General features: G+C 45.8%; 1 long non-coding RNA gene across 1 annotated transcript; it reads right to left on the bottom strand.

Moving 5' to 3' along the window:
- Nucleotides 1-6,039: 6,039 nt before the first annotated feature.
- On the bottom strand, nucleotides 6,040-16,631 carry LOC133258189 (uncharacterized). The gene is made up of 3 exons (XR_009739853.1): nucleotides 15,828-16,631; nucleotides 7,283-7,482; nucleotides 6,040-6,976 (listed from the first exon to the last, which is right to left on the bottom strand). It is a non-coding gene; the product is annotated as an uncharacterized LOC133258189 (long non-coding RNA).
- Nucleotides 16,632-18,863: the final 2,232 nt, after the last annotated feature.

Here is an 18,863-nt window from a genome sequence, read left to right as displayed (position 1 = left end):
ATATTTATTTTTATTTATTTATTTGGCTGCACCAAGCTCTTAGTTGCGGCAAGTGGGATCTAGTTCCTCGACCAGGGATGGAACCCAGGCCCTCTACTTTGGGAGCCCAGAGTCTTAGCCACTGGATCACCAGGGAAGTCCCCTTTTCTTTCTTTTTAATCTCTTTATAATCCAAATACCATACAATTCACCTATTAAAAGCATACAACTTAGTGGCTTTTAGTATGCTCATAGAGTTGTGTCATCAGCACAATTAATTTTAGCACACTTTTAATCATTCCAAAAGGAAAACCCAGACCCTTTAGCTGTTATCTTCCTACCCCCATCCTGTCCACCCCAGCCCTAATTAATCAATAATCTTCTTTCTGTCTCAATTGGTTTGTCTATCCTAGGCATTCCAAATGGGCTTCCCAGGTGGCTCAGCTGGTAAAGAACCTGCCTGCGATGTGGGAGACCTGGGTTCAATCCCTGGGTTGGGAAGATCCCCTGGAGAAGGGAAAGGCTACCCACTCCAGTATTCTGGCCTGGAGAATTCCACGGACATATAGTCCATGGGGTTGCAAAGAGTAGGACACGACTGAGCGACTGTTTCACTTTCACTTCACAGGCATTTCGAATAGATGGAATCATACAGCATGTGGCTTTTTGTGACTGGCTTCTTTGATTCAGGATGGGGTATTTTCCTTAGCAATTGCAGAATGGGCAGCAGTTAGATTTTCCCTAGTGGCGCTAATGGTAAAGAACCTGCCTGCCAATGCAGGAGACAGGGGTTCAATCCCTGGGTGGGGAAGATCCGCTGGAGGAGGAAATGGCAACCCATCCCAGTCTTCTTGCCTGGGCAATCTCCATGTGCAGAGGAGCCTGGTTGACTATAGTCCATGGGTTTGCAAAGAGTTGGGCATGACTGAAGCAATTGAGGACAAACTTGCAAATATGGTGCATTCATGGGAGAGAAAAAGACATAGACCAAAAAAAAAAAACCAAACCCAAACCCAAAAAACAGCGATAGGGTATTTGGGGACTCTGAAAAGGCAAAGTTAAAAAAACATAAAATTTTATTTAAGACATTTCCTTCTGGGACCATGGCTCCCCAGGTGTAAATATTTCTCCTACAAAATGGTTAGAGAGTGTGGAATCCCATGGCTGGCAGTTTATGTCTTTGTAGACGGGTAAGTAGAGATGATCCCTCTTTTTCTCACTGCTGTGGTACCACAGCTCCTATGAAAAAACACCACCCACTTTGCATCTATGCTACTTGCTTCATTGTGAACCTTCTGCCTGATATCAGGCCCACACAAAATTGCTTCTTCTCCAGAACAGCCTCGATGAACTGGTGAGGAGCATACACTGTACCGGGAACTGTTTCCACAAATGTGGTAAATTCCACGTTTGCAACTTCATCAGGATGGCCCTTGTCCATTTCGTTGTATGGCTGTGCAGAACTGCTGAGTTCTATAAAAGGTCTGGTTTCTTTCTCTGCAAGCCTTGCTGGCATGTTCTCAAAGACCGCCTCAGTCAGGGAGGGCAGCCCTGTGTCCTTTCCATGCAGCTGACTCAGGGTTTTATAGATCCTGAGACAGAATCTCATAAAGCCTGGTTGCCATTTTGAGTTGCAGTCTAGAGATTCTCCCTCTTTTCCTCCATGAAGATTTGGTTTTAAATCTGTTTTAGAAAATGATATGAAATGAATGAATCATATTAGTTTTTGACGTTAAAATAGAACAGAATAGTCAGTAGTTGACTCACACTATTGTAGTTAGAGTGGCTTGTCACGTAATACTGCTCAGCTTTAAGGAATGTTTTACAAGGTACATAGTCGTCAGAGAGCTCCATCCCTCTTGTTCTCATCTTCAGCAACGTGCGTCATTATTATAACAAATAATATATTTTAAGCGTCTGTTGTGTATAGCTCTGCTTTTTCTTTCTCTGTCTCTCTTATTCATACTTATATTTATCAAAATACTATTCCAAATATTCCCTTAATATTTTATTTTTCTAATTTATTTTATTTTCAGAAGCTAATTGTTTTTAATTTATTTTTTAATTCGAGGAAAGTTACTTTACAATGTCGTGTTGGTTTCTGCTGTATAACAACACGAATCAGCCATAATTATATATATATATATATATGGGCCACCTCCTTCTTGCGCCTCCCTCCCCTTCCCCCATCCCACCCCTCTAGGTCATCACGGGCGCCAGGCTGGGCTCCCCACGTTATACAACAACGAGTCGCCAGCTACCCAGTTTACACGTGGCCATGGGTGTCTGTCGATATTCCTTTCTCCATTTGTCCCACTCTCTCCTAATATTTTCACTGGGACGACTTGGGCATGCGGCTTGTGGTTGTCCTTGAATGGTTTTAAAAGTGCTCAATGAGTAGTATAGTCATTTTCGCAATATTGATTCTTTTAGTCCGAGAACATGGTATTTCTCTCCATCTGTATGTAGTCATCTTTGATTTCTTGTATCAGTGTCTTATAACTTTCTGCATGCGAGTCTTTTGTCTCTTTAAGTAGATTTATTCCTAGGCATTTTATTCTTTTTCTTTCGCTGGTCAATGGGATTGTTTCTTTTTCTGATTTTTCATCATTAGTGTACAGGAATGCATGTGTTTTCTATGCGTTAATTTTATACCCTGCGACTTTACTAAATTCATCAATGATGTCCTAGAGGGGTCTGATTGGGGGGAATATTTATGTAATTATGACTGATTTGTGTTGATATATGGCAGAGATGACCACAACATTGTAACACAATTATCCTCCAATAAATACAATAAAATGAGGGAACGCCTAATGCTCCCAGGAATCTCAGCCTTGTGATATGAAACTTCTACCAGAGGTTAAAGATCAACTCACCTCATTGTCACATCCGTGACCCAGAATCTGATCTGGGAGTTGACGTCTCCCAAGAGCAGGGTCAGCCATGTGAGCCTGGAACCCCAAAGCCAGGAGCGGTGGCTGCCAGACTTATCCTCAGATATCAATGAGCCCCCCAGCCTCTGAGTGGCCAGGTGTGCTGAGAACGTAACAGTGTTACAGTCTGTGGACGTGGGATGGAGTTTGGGGCTCAGCCATGTATTGGCTGTGTGATGTTGGTTAAGTTGTTTAATATCTCTGGTCTTCTACTTTCATTGTAAAATAAATATAATCACCTCAATAACCACGGTGCGTGCGTGCTCAGTCGCTAAGTCTTGACTCTCTGCAACCCCGTGGACTGTAGCCCACAAGACTTCTCTGTCCATGGGATTTTCCAGGCAGGAATACTGGAGTGGGTTGCCGTTTCCTTCTCCATCAATAACCATGGAGATTATTGCACAGAAAAAATATGCATTGAAGATTACACACATGGGGAATTTCAGAGTTAAGATTTGTCTCTGTCCCTTGGTAGGACAGTGTGTTCTGTGACTGAATTGAGAATACCTTACCAGAGATTTAGCTGGGAAGGTTGCCTTACCCACTTGGTTTCATGAATCAATTCTTTCATTGATGTATTTTCTCAGTTAACCTAGCTGGGGAGGGGTCAAGGGAAGCAGAGTTCCCAGAGATGAAAGGGAGGTAACCAGGTGAAAGTGAGGCGAAGAGCAGAGAGTGACGCACAGTGGACAAAAAGATGGGGATAACGCAACTCCTACAGCTCTTTTGGCGTATGTGGAGTGTAAGTGTGAGGGGCAGTAGAGACATCAATATGGAGATACGGCAAGAATGCAAGCTTCCTCACCCAGGGGTCTGCTCCTCACCTCTGCAATGAAGCTCTGTACCTCTGAAGTTGGTACCACGCATGCTGTCATCATGAAAGGCAGGGTGCTAGGGCATTCCTGACATTCAGAATTAAAACTTGAAATGCAATTTCCATGTTAACTGATAGTTCTATGTACTTAGGATAGTGTCATAAGTAACACTTTACCGACCCAGGGATTGGACCCTGGTCTCCTGCATTGTAGACAGATGCTTTACCATCTGAGCCACTAGGGAAGCCCCAGATTTTAATTTAAACAAATAAAATACAGAGAAAAGTGAGGATAGGTCCTGTGTCTTGGCTAGGGATCCCTTGCAATGCAGAGCACTGGGCTTCTTGCTCTGGCCATCTGCACCCAGATCAGATCTGTAGGTTGGCTCTGCTTGGCCCATGTATTTGAATTTTTTTTTTTTAACTAATTTTATTATTACTTTTTAAAAAGTTACTAATTTATTGGCTAAGCTGGGCATCAGTTGCAGCACACAAGATCTTTCATTGCAGCATGTGAACACTTAGTTGTGGCATGTCTTGTTCCCTAATCAGGGATTGAACTCCCCCTGCATTGGGAGTCCAGAGTCTTAGCCACCAGACCAGCAGGGAAGTCCTCCCAATTTCATTTTAAATTGAAATATAATTGATTGACAATGCTGTGTTAGTTTCAGGTATATAGTGAAGTGATTCATATGTGTGTGTGTGTGTGTGTGTGTGTGTGTGTGTGTGTGCTGTGCATGCTAACTTGCTTCAGTCTTGTCTGACTCTTTGAGACCCTATGGACTGTAACTCGCCAGGCTCCTCTGCTCTTTGGATTCTCCAGGCAAGAGTGCTGGAGTGAGTTGCCAGGCCCTCCTCCAGGGGATCTTCCCGACCCAGAGATGGAACCCGCCTCTCCTACATTGGCAGGTGAGTTCTTTACCACTAGTGCCACAGCAGGTACATATATATAGATATATATATATATTTATAGATACGATATATTTGTGGGCTTCCCCAGTGGCTCAGCGGGTAAAGAACCCACTGAAGTGACTAAACACATATGCACAAGTATATATATAGAACTTTTTCAGATTCTTTTCCCTTATAGGTTATTATGAAACACTGAGTAGAGTTCCATGTGTTATACAGTAAATCCTTGTTGTTTATTTTTTATATAGTAGTGTGTATATGCTAATTCCAAACTTCTAATTTATCCTTCCTCTTCAGTAATCCCAGGTTTGTCTTCTGTGCCTGTGGATCTGTTTCTGTTTTGTACATAAGTTCATTTGTAGTATTTTTTAAAAGATTGCATACGTGAGAGATACCATATGATATTTGTCTTTCTCTGTCTGACTTCCTGTGTTTGGATTTGAGTGTGTGGTCCTCTGAGGCTCTTATCCTAGTGTTTCCATGGTTCCGTCGCTCCCTGCTGTTTAACACCTGGCCCACCTCATTTTGATGTGGCCTCCTTTGGTCCCTGGAGCCACTGAACTTGGAACCCCATCCCTGGGCAGCAAAGGTGAGAGATGCCATCATGGCTCCCATCTGACCCATCATCACTCTGACACTCGTCTACATTCAAAGTCAAGCGTGAGAGTTGAGGGGGTGTCTGGAGGTGCCTTCTTATATTCCATCAATGCTTCCTTTTCTTTCCCTCCATCCTCCTCCTTTTCTCTTGCCTTGCCATCAAGTTTGTTTCCTAGCTCAATTAAATTCAGTTCAGCAAAGGCAAATGGGACAGCGACCATGTGCCTGCCACTTAGGCTGCAGGGCTTAGCCAAGTACAGTGGTTAGCCTCAAGGGGTTCACAGTCTGGCCCGAGGGGTGGGAAGACGGTCACGTGGAGGGGCCCGCTCTGCGTGGTGAGGGAGGGGCCTGCTGGGGCAGAGTCTACCGAGCATCAAAGAGGAGAATCTGAGCCGTGTTGGGGATGAGGAAGAGGCTGGAGGGACCAGCAGGAGCTAGCTGGACAAATGCAGATGCATTCCAGCTAAAGATCAGGTACAGCTTCATGCACGCAGGATATTTGCAGGATTGGGCCAGAGGCCGCAGAAGAGAGGGGGAGAGAGTGGAGAACAGTGAGGTGAGGATGAGGAGGCCAGCTCTGCCTTTCCTGTCTCTCCCCAGGGGCACGTAGGTTGGTACTTAGTACCTCCTGGGAGCTCTCTGAGCTGAGATGGGCATGGACTCCTGCCCTGGGGGAAACCTGTATTTTTCAAAATTTTCTTAGAGAAGAGTCCCAGGAGGGTTGAGGGGCTGAGCCTGCACTGGCAGCAAAAGTGGATTGAAGGCAGGCCAAACCCAAAATAGCTCCTGGGGGTTGACCAGATGGATACTGGAGGGCTGGTTTGTGTGGTTGTAACCCTGGGGAGGCAAGTAAAAGGGTGAGAAAAAAGGGAGGGATCCCTTCTAGAAAGTAGGGAAGAAAATGTTGCTACCTGGGTCCCAGCTCACCAAATGTTACAAAAGAATATGACCCCCAAAAAGGCCATCTCTTTAAAAAAAATTCAAAATGCAAAGGATTTTTGAATGCCATAGGAAAAATATTATTTTTTTTAATAGATGAGTACCAAAAGGATGTTTCAAATCCGGACATATTTGGGAAATAACAATCTGAAGGCAGCTTTCTAATTTTTCTTTTTTTTTAGTTTTATGATTTTTTTCCCCTCATCTTTCTTCCTGAACTGGGAAGCAGTCAGTCATTCTCCTTAGGTTACTGTCTCTAGGCACGTGATGTCTTATTTGGAAAATGAACCCGGCCTTGGAAAGGGACTGTTCTGTGCCTTTGTTGGCATGTAAGTCTGGTCTTTATGTGGAAGGCCATTTACTAAAGAAGACTCAGGGCCAGGGTGCTGTGTAAACACGAAATGCCTATGCCATTTCGGTTTTCATTTCTCATCACTGCATTGTTTGGGGAACTCGGTTCAGGGAAATGATGCTGCCAGCCTTTCAGATGGCTCTGGGCTGCAAAGCAGCCAGGGCACCCCGAGGCAGGCACGTCTGATTTAAAGAGACAGGAAGTAGCAGCCGTGGGATGAGCCCACACCTCAGCCCCATGAGAAAGACGGGCTCTGGGAAGGGAGATTTAAGAGTCAGAGTAAACAGGAGAGGATTTCATAAGCTTCTCGGAAACGCCTGGTCCTGATGCTTGTCATCTGCTGCTAAATTTGGCCTTTTCATTTTCCTTGCACAGGATACAGTGGCAACTGTGGCACAAATTCCGGGATGGCTTTAGATAAACAACTTGGTGCTGGAGGGTTTTTACCTGTGTCGGAAATAAGAAATGTCAAGGGTTATAAGCATGACTCAGGACAATTCAAATTAAAGTGCAAAGAATAGAAACCATCAGCAGTTTAGCTGATCGCGCCCATCTTTTTTTTCTTATAATTGTCTTTACTGTCAATGAACTGCTGGAGTAAAACTGTGTTGTCCTTTCAGGTTTTATGTTGTGTTTACATTGAGTCTTGTGTTTAAGTAATACTGTGGACAGCTTCAGTATCACCCCTGCCCTCTTCCTGGGCAGGTAGCACACATCTCCCCCACCTTGAATACCCAGAGCACCCGTACACACCTCTACTACAGCACCTGTTGCTTACAGGGTATTACTGGTTCATGAGTCCACCTCCCCTGCTGGTCCTGGAACCCCAGTGCAGACCTTCTCTTGTTGACAGTTGTATTCTCAGTGTGAGCATGGGGCCTGACACAGAGTAAGCCCAGGTTTGATGCTAAGTGGTCATCCTGATTCTCAGGGATGATGCTTTCGGCTGCCAGCTGACAAAAGAACAGAGTGAAAGGCTCATCAAAAGACATCAAGGGACTTCCCTGGTGATCCTGTTGGTTGAGAAGCTGCCTGCCGACGCAGGGGACCTGGGTTCAATCTCTAGTCCAGGAAGATCCCATATGCCACAGGGCAACTAAGCCCGCTCACCGCAGCTACTGAGCCCACATGCTCTAAAGCCTGTTCTCTGCCACAGGAGAAGCCACAGCGATGAGAAGCCCACGAACCACAACTACAGAGCAGTCTCCGCCTGCCGCAGCTAGAGAAAGCCAGGTGCAACAACAAGACCCAGAGCAGCCAAAAAATTTTAAAAAGAGCATTTAAAATATTATTTTTAAAAAAAGACAGCAAGGAGGTAGGGGAAGGAGCAAGGGATTTGAAGGCCAAAGATGCCTTTGTTGATTCTCTGTTTTCATTGAAAGTGAAAGTCACTCAGTCGTGTCTGACTCGTTGCAACCCCATGGACTTTACAGTCCATGGAATTCTCCAGTAATTACTTTACTATACAGTCCATGGAATTACTTTCCCTTCTCCAGGGGATCTTCCCAAACCAGGGATTGAACCCAGGTCTCCCACATTGCAGGCAGATTCTTCACCAACTGAGCTATCAAGGAAGCCCTGATCAGTTCAGTTCAGTCGCTCAGTTGTGTCCAACTCTTTGCGACCCCATGAATCGCAGCATGCCAGGCCTCCCTGTCCATCACCAATTCCCAGAGTCCACCCAAACCCATGTCCATCAAGTCGGTGATGCCATCCAACCATCTCATCCTCTGTCATCTCCTTCTCCTCCTGCCCTCAATCTTTCCCAGCATCAGGGTCTTTTCAAATGAGTCAGCTGTTTGCATCAGGTGGCCAAGGTATTGGAGTTTCAGCTTCAACATCAGTCCTTCCAATGAACACCTAGGACTGATCTCCTTTAGGATGGACTGGTTGGATCTCCTTGCAGTCTAAGAGACTCTTAAGAGTCTTCTCCAACACCACAGTTCAAAAGCATCAATTCTTCGGCGCTCAGCTTTCTTTATAGTCCAGCTCTCACAGCAGCAGATGTTGGCAATTTGATCTCTGGTTCCTCTGCCTTTTCTAAAACCAGCTTGAACATCTGGAAGTTCACAGTTTACGTATTGCTGAAGCCTAGCTTGGAGAATTTTGAGCATTACTTAACTAGTGTGTGAGATGAGTGCAATTGTGTGGTAGTTCAAGCATTCTTTGGAATTGCTTCTTTGGGATTGGAATGAAAACTGACCTTTTCTAGTCCTGTGGCCACTGCTGAGTTTTCCAAATTTGCTGGCACATTGAGTGCAGCACTTTCACAGCATTGTCTTTCAGGATTTGAAATAACTCAACTGGAATTCCATCACCTCCACTAGCTTTGTTCGTAGTGATGCTTCCTAAGGCCACTTGACTTCACATTCCAAGATATCTGGCTCTAGGTGAGTGATCACACCATTGTGATTATCTGGGTCATGAAGATCTTTTTTATATAGTTCTTCTGTGTATTCTTGCCACCTCTTCTTAATATCTTCTGCTTCTTTTAGGTCCATACCGTTTCTTTCCTTTATTGAGCCCATCTTTGCATGAAATGTTTCCTTGATATCTCTCATTTTCTTGAAGAGATCTCTAGTCTTTCCCATTCTATTGTTTTCCTCTATTTCTTTGCATTGATCGCTGAGGAAGGCTTTCTTATCTCTCCTTGCAATTGAAGAAAGTGGGGAAAACCACTAGACCATTCAGGTATGACCTAAATCAAATCCCTTACAATTATACAGTGGAAGTGAGAAATAGATTTAAGGGACTAGATCTTATAGACAGAGTGCCTCATGAACTATGGATGGAGGTTCATGACATTGTACAAGAGACAGGGATCAAGACCATCCCCAAGAAAAAGAAATGCAAAAAAGCAAAATGGCTGTCCGAGGAGGCCTTACAAATAGCTGTGAAAAGAAGAGAAGCAAAAAGCAAAGGAGAAAAGGAAAGATATACCCATTTGAATGCATAGTTCCAAAGAATAGCAAGGAAACCCTGATAGCTGTCTCTATTACTTCAGGCAAATCACCAATTTGAACTTTTGTTACCCAGGAAGTGATAATACTGCTTTCCTTCTAGGTTTTTGGGAGTAGTTTGAATGATGTACCAGCCATGGACGTGTTTTCCCAACTGGGATGAGTTCTACGCAGGAGAAGGGTTGTCATTAGTGGAAAGAAACATCTTGACCTGGGACCTGAGACAGCCAAGACTCTGAGCAGTGCCCTCAACGTCTTAGCTTGGTGATCTGGGGCTTGTCACGGATTCCTTGTCAGTCACGAAACTGTCGATTCTGTTTCCCAGGGTCCTTGTGAGGATCCAAAGAGCTAAACATGTGACTCTGGTGTATTGTAACCGGGTGATTATTCAGGTCTGTGAACTGGAGCCCTGATGTTATTAGAGAAGGTGGGATGAGATGTGAGGTCTCTGCTTCTGCTCCCTGCTCTCCTGCTCTGAGCTTGTTTCCCCGCCACTGGCTCAGGGCATATGTACAGATGTGTGTGTGTACTGTCAGGGCACAAGGCAAGAGCCCCTCTGACTCCAAGTGCCGGCAGAGGGCCCCTGTTCTTGCTGAGCAGTGACCCAGATGGGCTGGATTTTTGGCAGTCTGTTTCGAGGACAGGATGGGAGGGCTCAGCGGAAGCCGCTCTGCCGACATTGCACATTTAGGGGAAATACATCCAGGTGTATGAATAGACATGTACATTTCTGGTACATCCATCACCAAACTGAACAATGATGTTTGTCATCCTTTAATGAACAAGATCAGGTTTTTCTGCCAGTCAGACCATTAAAAGCACTTGGTGCTCCTACCTGCGTGCTGAAAATAAAGCACTGGAAAGCATGATTTGTTGTTGCTTAGTTGCTAAATTGTGTCCAACTCTTCTGCGACCTCATGGATTGTAGCCCGCCAAGCTCCTCTGTCTTTGGGGGCTGCCACTGCCTTCTTCAGGGCATCTTCCTGACCCAGAGATCGAACCTGCATCTCCTGCATTGGCAGGCAGATGGATTCTTTACTGCTGAGCCACCAGGGAAGCCTGAGAAGCATGATTAGTAGAACCTTAATAACCAGGACCCTCCATTCACCGGAATTACTTCGTTTGTAGTGGGGTGGAAGATTGTGGTTACCTGGGACATTTTTGTGTTTTACTCATTTTATCCCACTTTTCCTCATTCTGAGGAAGGAGACAGGTCTTTTAGGGTTGCTTGACTGCAAGTTCTTGGAGCAGAAGAGAGAGGTGAGGATCTGTGGGGTATGTGAGTATCAGAGGGAAGGGGACCCACCCTGAGCCTGGGGAGCTGGTGGAGATTGCTGGGTCTACTGCCTCACTCCTTCTCTGTCCACATTCTGGATCAGCATTGAGACCTTGGACAGAAATGGTTGTATGGAGTTCCAGCAGGGCTAAAGTCCAGGAAATGGGGCTCCTGGCCCCAAGAGCAATTGGCTCCCTCTGCCCCAGCACAGGGAAGCAAGTACCAGGCCCTAGGACTTTCGGAGGACGTGTTCGCTCTTTGTATGATGCTGGTAGATCAGAAGCCCCAAATAGGTACTGAGATTAAATTTTGGAATTTTTGCTCAGAATTGGTATGAAGGAGGATAAACACAGGTGATGTTTTCCCAGGAAGCTGAATCTGTTTGTAGACTTACCCTTGGCTGTGTGGTTGGCAGCATTTATTTTAGAAATGTAATTTCCAGGGGTGGCTATGAGGTCAAGTGATATCCAGTCTAGTTTCCTTCATCTACACCTTAGGACCATAGGAGCATGGAGAGCTGGAGGTGGAGCAGGAGGGAAAGCTGACAGCCAAGCTTCAGGGTGGCGAGATGTGGAGAGTGGGGTTCACCTGGGCCACGGCTGGAAGTGTCCTTCATCTTTCTTCCTACAGGGAACCCCTGAAGCCCCTAGAGGTTATGACAATGGGCACACCAGGTAACCAGACACTAGGCGAAGCATGTTACGAACACAGACTCATTTAATCCTCATAACAGCCTTGGGAGGGGGACCCTTCTCTTAATCTGCTATTGGGCCATCTGAGATGGCTCAGTGGTAAGATTCCACCTTCACGCAGGAGCCGCTGGAGCTGTGGGTTTGATCTCTGGGTTGGGAAGGTACCCTGGAGGAGGAAATGGCAACCTGCTCCAGTATTCTTGCCTGGAAAATCCCATGGACAGAGGAACCTGGTGTGCTACGATCCAGGGGCTCACAAAGAGTCAGACACAGCTGAGCATGCCTGCATGCATGTATGCTTATAGAACTTTCTTACAGAAGTTAAAGAAATTGGCATCGAGAGATGCTCACCATCACACAGCTAGTAAGGGGCAAAGCTAGGAGTGAACCAAGCTATCTGGCTTCAGAGCTAATGGCCTCAGCAGCCACACTCTTCTGCCAGTCAACCCTGACTCAGTACTGACTAGATGGGATGGTGTTACTGGACAGTGCCCAACATACTTGTCCAAGCAAGACTCTGGGTTCATCAAGGGAATGTCAAATGTGCATATTCTTGGTGGTTATTAACAGATAGGATATTTTAACTTTTATATTTTTATTTTTCTAGGACAAAATTTTACAAGCACTGAAACAAAAAGGAATTTCTGGATGACTCTTGTTTGTTTCATTTCAGCATTACCAAACAATTCTCTTGTGAACACAATTTAGGTTAATCTGGGTTTTGCTTTAGTAAATAACTTTTGGCAACTGAGGAAATCTTGAAGTGGATGAGGCCAGTTTTTGCCTGTGTGGCTCTATAACCAACCAAATCTGGCCCGGCATGTGGGGCTTTTCTTTGGAAATATGAGGAATGCCTTCAGACTCTCAGGATGAAATCACGGAAACAGTGCATTTGCCTTCTGGCAAGAATGTTGAAATTTGGCAGAGTGTGTGGGGTAAACACAGAGTGGATGGTTTCATCTGGGTCATCCTATGTAAATGAAATTTGACCAGGGATTTGGAGAGCCTTATTACAACCTTGGGGAATTCCTGGGTGGATGTAAATAGAGCTTAGTCTTTGTTTTTAAGTAAATACCCAAAGTTCATAACAGGTGAGGGTTTGGAGGTTACAGCAACAATAGTATTTTTAAAAAAGAACTTTCTTTTTGGGTACTTTCCACACAACACTACTTTCTGGATGTGAAGATGATGTTTCTCATGGTTCTCTCAACCCATGGATATATGGCAGAGGGGTCATATAAAAATAGATACGTTTACACTCTATGTGGGATTTAATGTTATCCTAAGAGAGAGTAACAGCTAAGTGACCAGACACTTCCTTGGTTAGATGTCTTGAGACCCCCATTCCTGCCTCCCCTGGGGGGCTGCCGTAGGGCTAGCCCCTTCAGTAACACTGGGCTGTGCTCAGTGGCCCAGTCCTGTCTGACTCTTGCTATCCTCCGACTGTCACCGGCGAGGCTCCTCTGTCCATGGGATTTTTAAGGCAAGAGTACTGGAGTGGGTTGCCATTTCCTTCTCCAGGGGATCTTCCCAACCTAGGCATGGAATGCGCCTCTCCTGCATCTCCTACAATGAAGGCAAATTCTATACCTGCTGAGCCATCAAGGAAGCCAATAGTACTAGGTCTCAGCAAAGAGCCAGTCACTGAATGAAAGTCATCTAGCAACCCTTTTCTCCTTAGCACCTTGTGACTGCTTTTCAGTTCTGATCTAGCTTTCTTTTCGAACCTGGGCTTCTGAAGTGTTTTGTTTTTGAGCCCTCTCTCGGTCTGTCCATCCACCAATCCATGTATTCACTGACGCATCCAACTGGTCGTTCATTCGTCCTTTCAGGTCTTACCCACCACCTACGTGCTCTCTGATGGGCTTCGCTCGGTGCCCCAGATGACGATGCTTTCCTCGGAAGGCCTGGGGACTCCCTGTGGCCTCTTTCTTCACCACGCTTGCAGGGGAGTGCAGGGCGCTGGGAGGCCACCCGCATGGGCCCCTCCATGGGTAGCACGAATGCACTGTAAGCCAGGGTGACCAGGCTGCAGTTTCGGTCCGGCACCACCAACAGGGTTCTGAACCCACAGGTCTGGTGAGAGAAGAGGGGAGGTTCCAAGAGAGGGAAACCACATTCCTTCCAGGTTCCTCTTCTTCCGGTGGGGTGGGAACCTTCATGTCACCGTCTTCTTCCCCTCATGCCTTGCTGTGATGGCCAGGCCCCAAGGCTTTTGGTTCTTCGCGTGTTCAAAACAAAAACCTTTGAGAGTCCTGATAAAACCTTTTTTTTTTTTTTTTTTAAGTAGTCATACAAAATTTCATTGCCTTCAGAGTGAAATATGGTTTGAAATTCACAGCAGAAGCAATGGTTTCTTTTCTCCAGTTGGCGCCTCCACTTCCTGGGCTGTCTGTCTCAATAGCATGATCCAGTTTCAACGGCAGATGAGCTGTGGTGTTGGTGGACACAGGCAGTCACTGGGAAAACCCAGCAGGTGATAGCTGAAAGTATCCTTGGACGCATGGGTCAAGGGTATAAGCCCCAACCTCCAGTGGCCCCCACCTTCCACTGACCTTGCCCTGAATGGTGCTCTTGCATGTGACAGAGAGAAAACACCTTCCTTCTTACAGTGGCTTCTGATCTCTGTGGCCCTCTTAAAGCCCCTCAGCTGGGAAGCCCCACACGTGTGTGTGGGTGGCTTCTGTGCTGGGCTCAGCCGTCCCACCATCATGTCTCTGTACCACTGCCCTTGGGTCGTCTGGCCTCACGTCCAAAAGCAGCAGCCCCGAGGTGTTGCCATTGGTTACATCAGCAAACCATGGAAGCTTCTCCAGCCGGCAGCTCTCCACTTACACTCCTTGGGTTTTGAGTGGCATCAAATGCCAGCGTCCTCTCAAAACGTAGGCAGCTGGAAGATAGGCTTTCTAGGAGTCTGATGACAAGTCTGCCTCAAGGAGATCTTTTGGCCAGGACTTGTGGCCATGACCTGCTTCAATTAAGCTTTATCTGGCACTGTGGCTCCTCCTAGGCGTCTTAGGGAAAGGATCTAACCATGACCTTGTGGGCAGCTCTTCCTAAGTCTCTCATCATTATGGCTCAAGGATTCAAACGTTCTGTGCTCTGTCATGCCTCCGTGTCTTCATGTATTTTATTTCTTGGTTTCTACCAAATGTTCTACTTTCTACTCATAATCCTTGACTCAGTATAACATTCACTGAACTAGGTGAGCACTTCTCTGGGTACCAAACTGGTCTAAGTCCCATTTATCCCATAGGTCTTGGCCTGGCCTGGCCCATCTCTTGGCAGATACCCGGATTATTCCCTCTCCCTTCTAGAAATCTTTCTCCCTTTCCTCCCAGCCCTGAATTAGGGGCTCCTCCTCTGCTCCGATAGAACCTGCGGCATTTCTCTATCACACCATTTTTCAGGTACTAACATTGCTTTCTCAATACTGATTTTGATCCCTGAAAGGGCAGAGATGATGTCTGTTCGTCTCTGCATTTAGCACCCAGCACATGGTCTGCAATGGAAGGCTCTCAATCAGATCAGATCAGATCAGTCGCTCAGTCATATCCGACTCTTTGTGACCCCATGAATCGCAGCACGCCAGGCCTCCCTGTCAATCACCAACTCTCAACAGAATATCCTAAATGAATGGATAAATAAATGATTGGTTTTAATGTATTTTCAAAATCACATCCTGGTAAAGGATTGACTAAGCAGATATTCCTGGAACTAGGAAAACAAACCAGAGCCATTTAGTGTGATTTTAATTTTACCCTGACCTTGAGGCTTTAGGCTGAGTAAACAGGAGATGAAAGACAAAATATTGGATTTAAGAAATGGTCATTTTCTCCATGTTTAAAGTTTTAAAAACCCCATGCAATTTTGCCCAAAGAGAGGGAAAGAAAAGAAATGCTGCCGTGAGAGAGCTGTGAATTTTATCTTGTCTCCGGGGAAGCAAAGTGAATAATTTTAGAGTGAGAAGGAGAGCAACTGAGACATGGTCTCACCAAGCGAATTCATTGTTCCAACCAAAAGTCACTAAAAAAAAAATTTTCCCCCCAAACAGAAAGGGTAGGTATCAAAATGAAAATAAAAGGAAATAAGGCAGCTTCCCTGTTGATGATGTTCTCTGGAAGGCTGGGAAGGAGGTGGTGAAACAATGGACATTTTATTGTTCCACTCTGTTGAGACACAGCAGGGCAGCCTTTCTGACGTTTACAGCAGGGAAGAAATATCAAGTCAGAACCCTAAGTATAAGCCATCACCAGGGCCAACTGTGAAACATAATTAACCCCAGGAGGTGTGTGAAGGAACACAGCGTCAGGATTTCCCCGGAAAGGGCTGCAAGGGGAACAGAGTTTCTTTGAAGGATTGCCCCTCACCTCGCCTTTGTTCTCCTGCCCGGAGAACCTCATTTCATCTTCATCAGGAACAAATTTCAGGTCTGTTTCTGGCATGGTTGTTGCCTCCTGACTCTGGCATTCTGTGAGTCAGCCTGTTGTCATGGAGACTACCATTTGGACAATTCATCTGAACAGGACGTTGTTAAGTGGACCGAAAAGGACCCACAGCACTATCCACTTTGGTGCTGGAAGGGTCCCAGGCAGGCTCCTGTGTCACTGCTGGTGTAGCAGCCACATTGGGTTGTCACAAGGCTTCGCAGAGCCTCCTGGGGTCATCCCTTTATTTCTCCATCTTCTCAGAATACATTTGCTTATTGCTCCTATGTACATGCCCTTGATGTGTGACTTCGGCAGAGATGCTTCTGACTGCTCTGATGTCAGGACCCTCTCGTGTACTGGGCCCCCATGTTTAGTCATCACACTCCCAATGGCACCAATGTTCTTTGGTGTCAGATGATTCCCGGCTATGGGTGTTTCCCAAAGAGAACACCGGCACAGACTTGAAGCTTCTGCTTCTTCCAGCACCCTATTAGATATCACTCTCTGTGTTGAATGTAATCCTTTGCCCTAGAATCCTGTGTTGCTTCATTTCACGTGGTTTCCAGGAAGAGGGGCCCTCAGAATGGCTTCATGTCTCTTACATAGAATGAAATGCACAGGCCCTGGGGGACTAGCTGTTTGACTCCCATAGCTTTTAGACATGTCCTTGGCTCTAGTCTTTCACTGGGGAGCTCTCCTGCCCATCATGACTTGAAAGCAAAGCATTGGTCGCTCAGTCTTGTCTGACTCATTGTGACCCCCCCACGGACTGTAGCCTACCAGGCTCCTCTGTCCATGGAATTCTCCAGGCAAGAATACTGGAGTGGGTAGCCATTTTCTTCTTCAAGGAATCATCCCAACCCAGGAATTAAACCCTGGTTTCCAAAAATAATTTGCAGGCAAATTATTTACCATCTGAGCCACCAGGGAAGCCCTCCGTGACTTGAGGTATTTGCCATTTAACCACGGGCTCTGGGCATTACTGCAGACGAACCTGCTCAGAGGGCCCACGGCACTTAGAAATTTCACAACTGTTGCCACAGACAGTGAGTAAGAAGTAGTTCATCATCCGTGTTCTAAACATGAAATGCTTGTGATGGCTACCCATAGCTTGGGGTCATTTAACACCAGAGAGAATTGTTGATACTGGAGGTAAAGAATTTTGCCTATGTCAGGAGCCACCAAAGGTCTTGTTCTATTGGTATTCAGAATGATATCAATACAACATCAAGAAGGGCTAAATTTTGTGAGTGTATATACACACATGTAGGGCCTATCTGGTGGCTCAAATGGTAAAGAATCGGCCTGCAATGTGGGAGACCCAGGTTCGATCCCTGGATAGAGAAGATCCCATGGAGTAGGCAATGGCAACCCACTCCAGTATCCTTGCCTGGAAAATTCCATGGACAGAGGAGCCTGGCAGGCTACAGTCCATGGAACCACCAAGAGTTGGACACCACTGAATGACTACCGCTTCACTTCACGTATTCACAAGTACACACATATGTTTTTTAAGGAGGTGAACTATATAGTGCATTTCAGGAAGATTTCCCACCAAATAGATATAATAAGAAAGTGAAAAACATTAGTTTTATGGAAAATTAAGGTATGTGAACTATTACTATGTGTATTCTGTGTGATAAGAACTACTTTCTGTTACAAGACCAGTAGAATTAAGAGTGCTTATATGTGGACATCACAGAAACACTGCTAGTGTGGCGGGGATATTTGTGATCATTTATTATGGTGGCTTTAAAATAACAGTCAGCCTCGGAATCCTTTCTGCAGTGGAATCTTATGCAGGAGCCTCACCTGTACATGGACACGCCTCTCTCTACTAGCCTATGGGGATGAACTGAGCTCTAAGAACTGCTGGTTTCAGGTTCAGGTGGTGACCCAGTCAACTCAGCTGCCAAGACAAAACGCTATAGCTCAGCTCAGTCACCCAGTCGTATCCAACTCTTTGCAGCCCCATGGACTGCAGCACGCCAGACTTCCCTGTCCATCACGAACTCCCAGAGCTTGCTCAAACCCATGTCCCAGTCAGTGATGCCATACAGCCATCTCATCCTCTGTCATCCCCTTCTCCTCCTGCCCTCAATCTTTCCCAGCATCAGGGTCTTTTCCAATGAGTCAGTTCTTCACATCAGGTGGCCAAAGGATTGGAGTTTCAGCTTCAGCATCAGTCCTTCCAATGAATATTCCAGACTGATTTCCTTTAGGATGGACTGGTTGGATCTCCTTGCAGTCCAAGGAACTCTAAAGAGTCTTCTCCAACACCACAGTTCAAAAACAGGGGCTTAAACAACAGAAACTTACCTTCTCACAGTGCTGGAGACTTGAAGTCCAAGATCAAGGTGCCAGCATGGCTGGTTTCTGGTGAGGACTCTCTTACTCGCTTGTGGATGGCTGTCTCCTGTCTATGTTCTCACATGGAATGACTTCCCTGATGGCTCAGTGGTAAAGAATACTCCTGCCAATGCAGGAGACTCAGGAGACATGGGTTTGATCCCTGGGTCGGGAAGATCTGCAGAGAAGGAAATGGTAACCCACTCCAGTATTCTTGCAGGGATAGTCCCATGGACAGAGGAGCCTGATGGGGTACAGCCATAGGATTGCAAAACGTCTAACACAACTGAGCACATTGGCCATCCACGTGGAAGGAAGAGAGATCTCTGGTGTCTCCTTATATAAGGGCACTAATCCTAACATGAGTGCCCAACATTCATGACCTCATCTAACCCTGATTACTTCCCAAAGACCTTATGTCCAAATACCATTGCATTTGCAGTTTAGGGTTTCTATGGAATGTTAGAGTCAGACCATAACGAAGGCTGAGAGCTGAAGAATTGATGCTTTCAAACTGTGGTGCTGGAGAAGACTCTTGACAGTCTGTTGGACAGCAAAGAGATCAAATCAGTCAATCCTAAAGGAAATCAACCCTGAATATTCATTGGAAGGACAGATGCTAAAGCT

Source organism: Bos javanicus, chromosome 12, assembly GCF_032452875.1.
Source record: "Bos javanicus breed banteng chromosome 12, ARS-OSU_banteng_1.0, whole genome shotgun sequence".
NCBI lineage: Eukaryota > Metazoa > Chordata > Mammalia > Artiodactyla > Bovidae > Bos > Bos javanicus.
The sequence above is the reverse complement of the archived record's forward strand: the minus strand, read 5'-3'. Positions and strand labels throughout refer to the sequence as shown.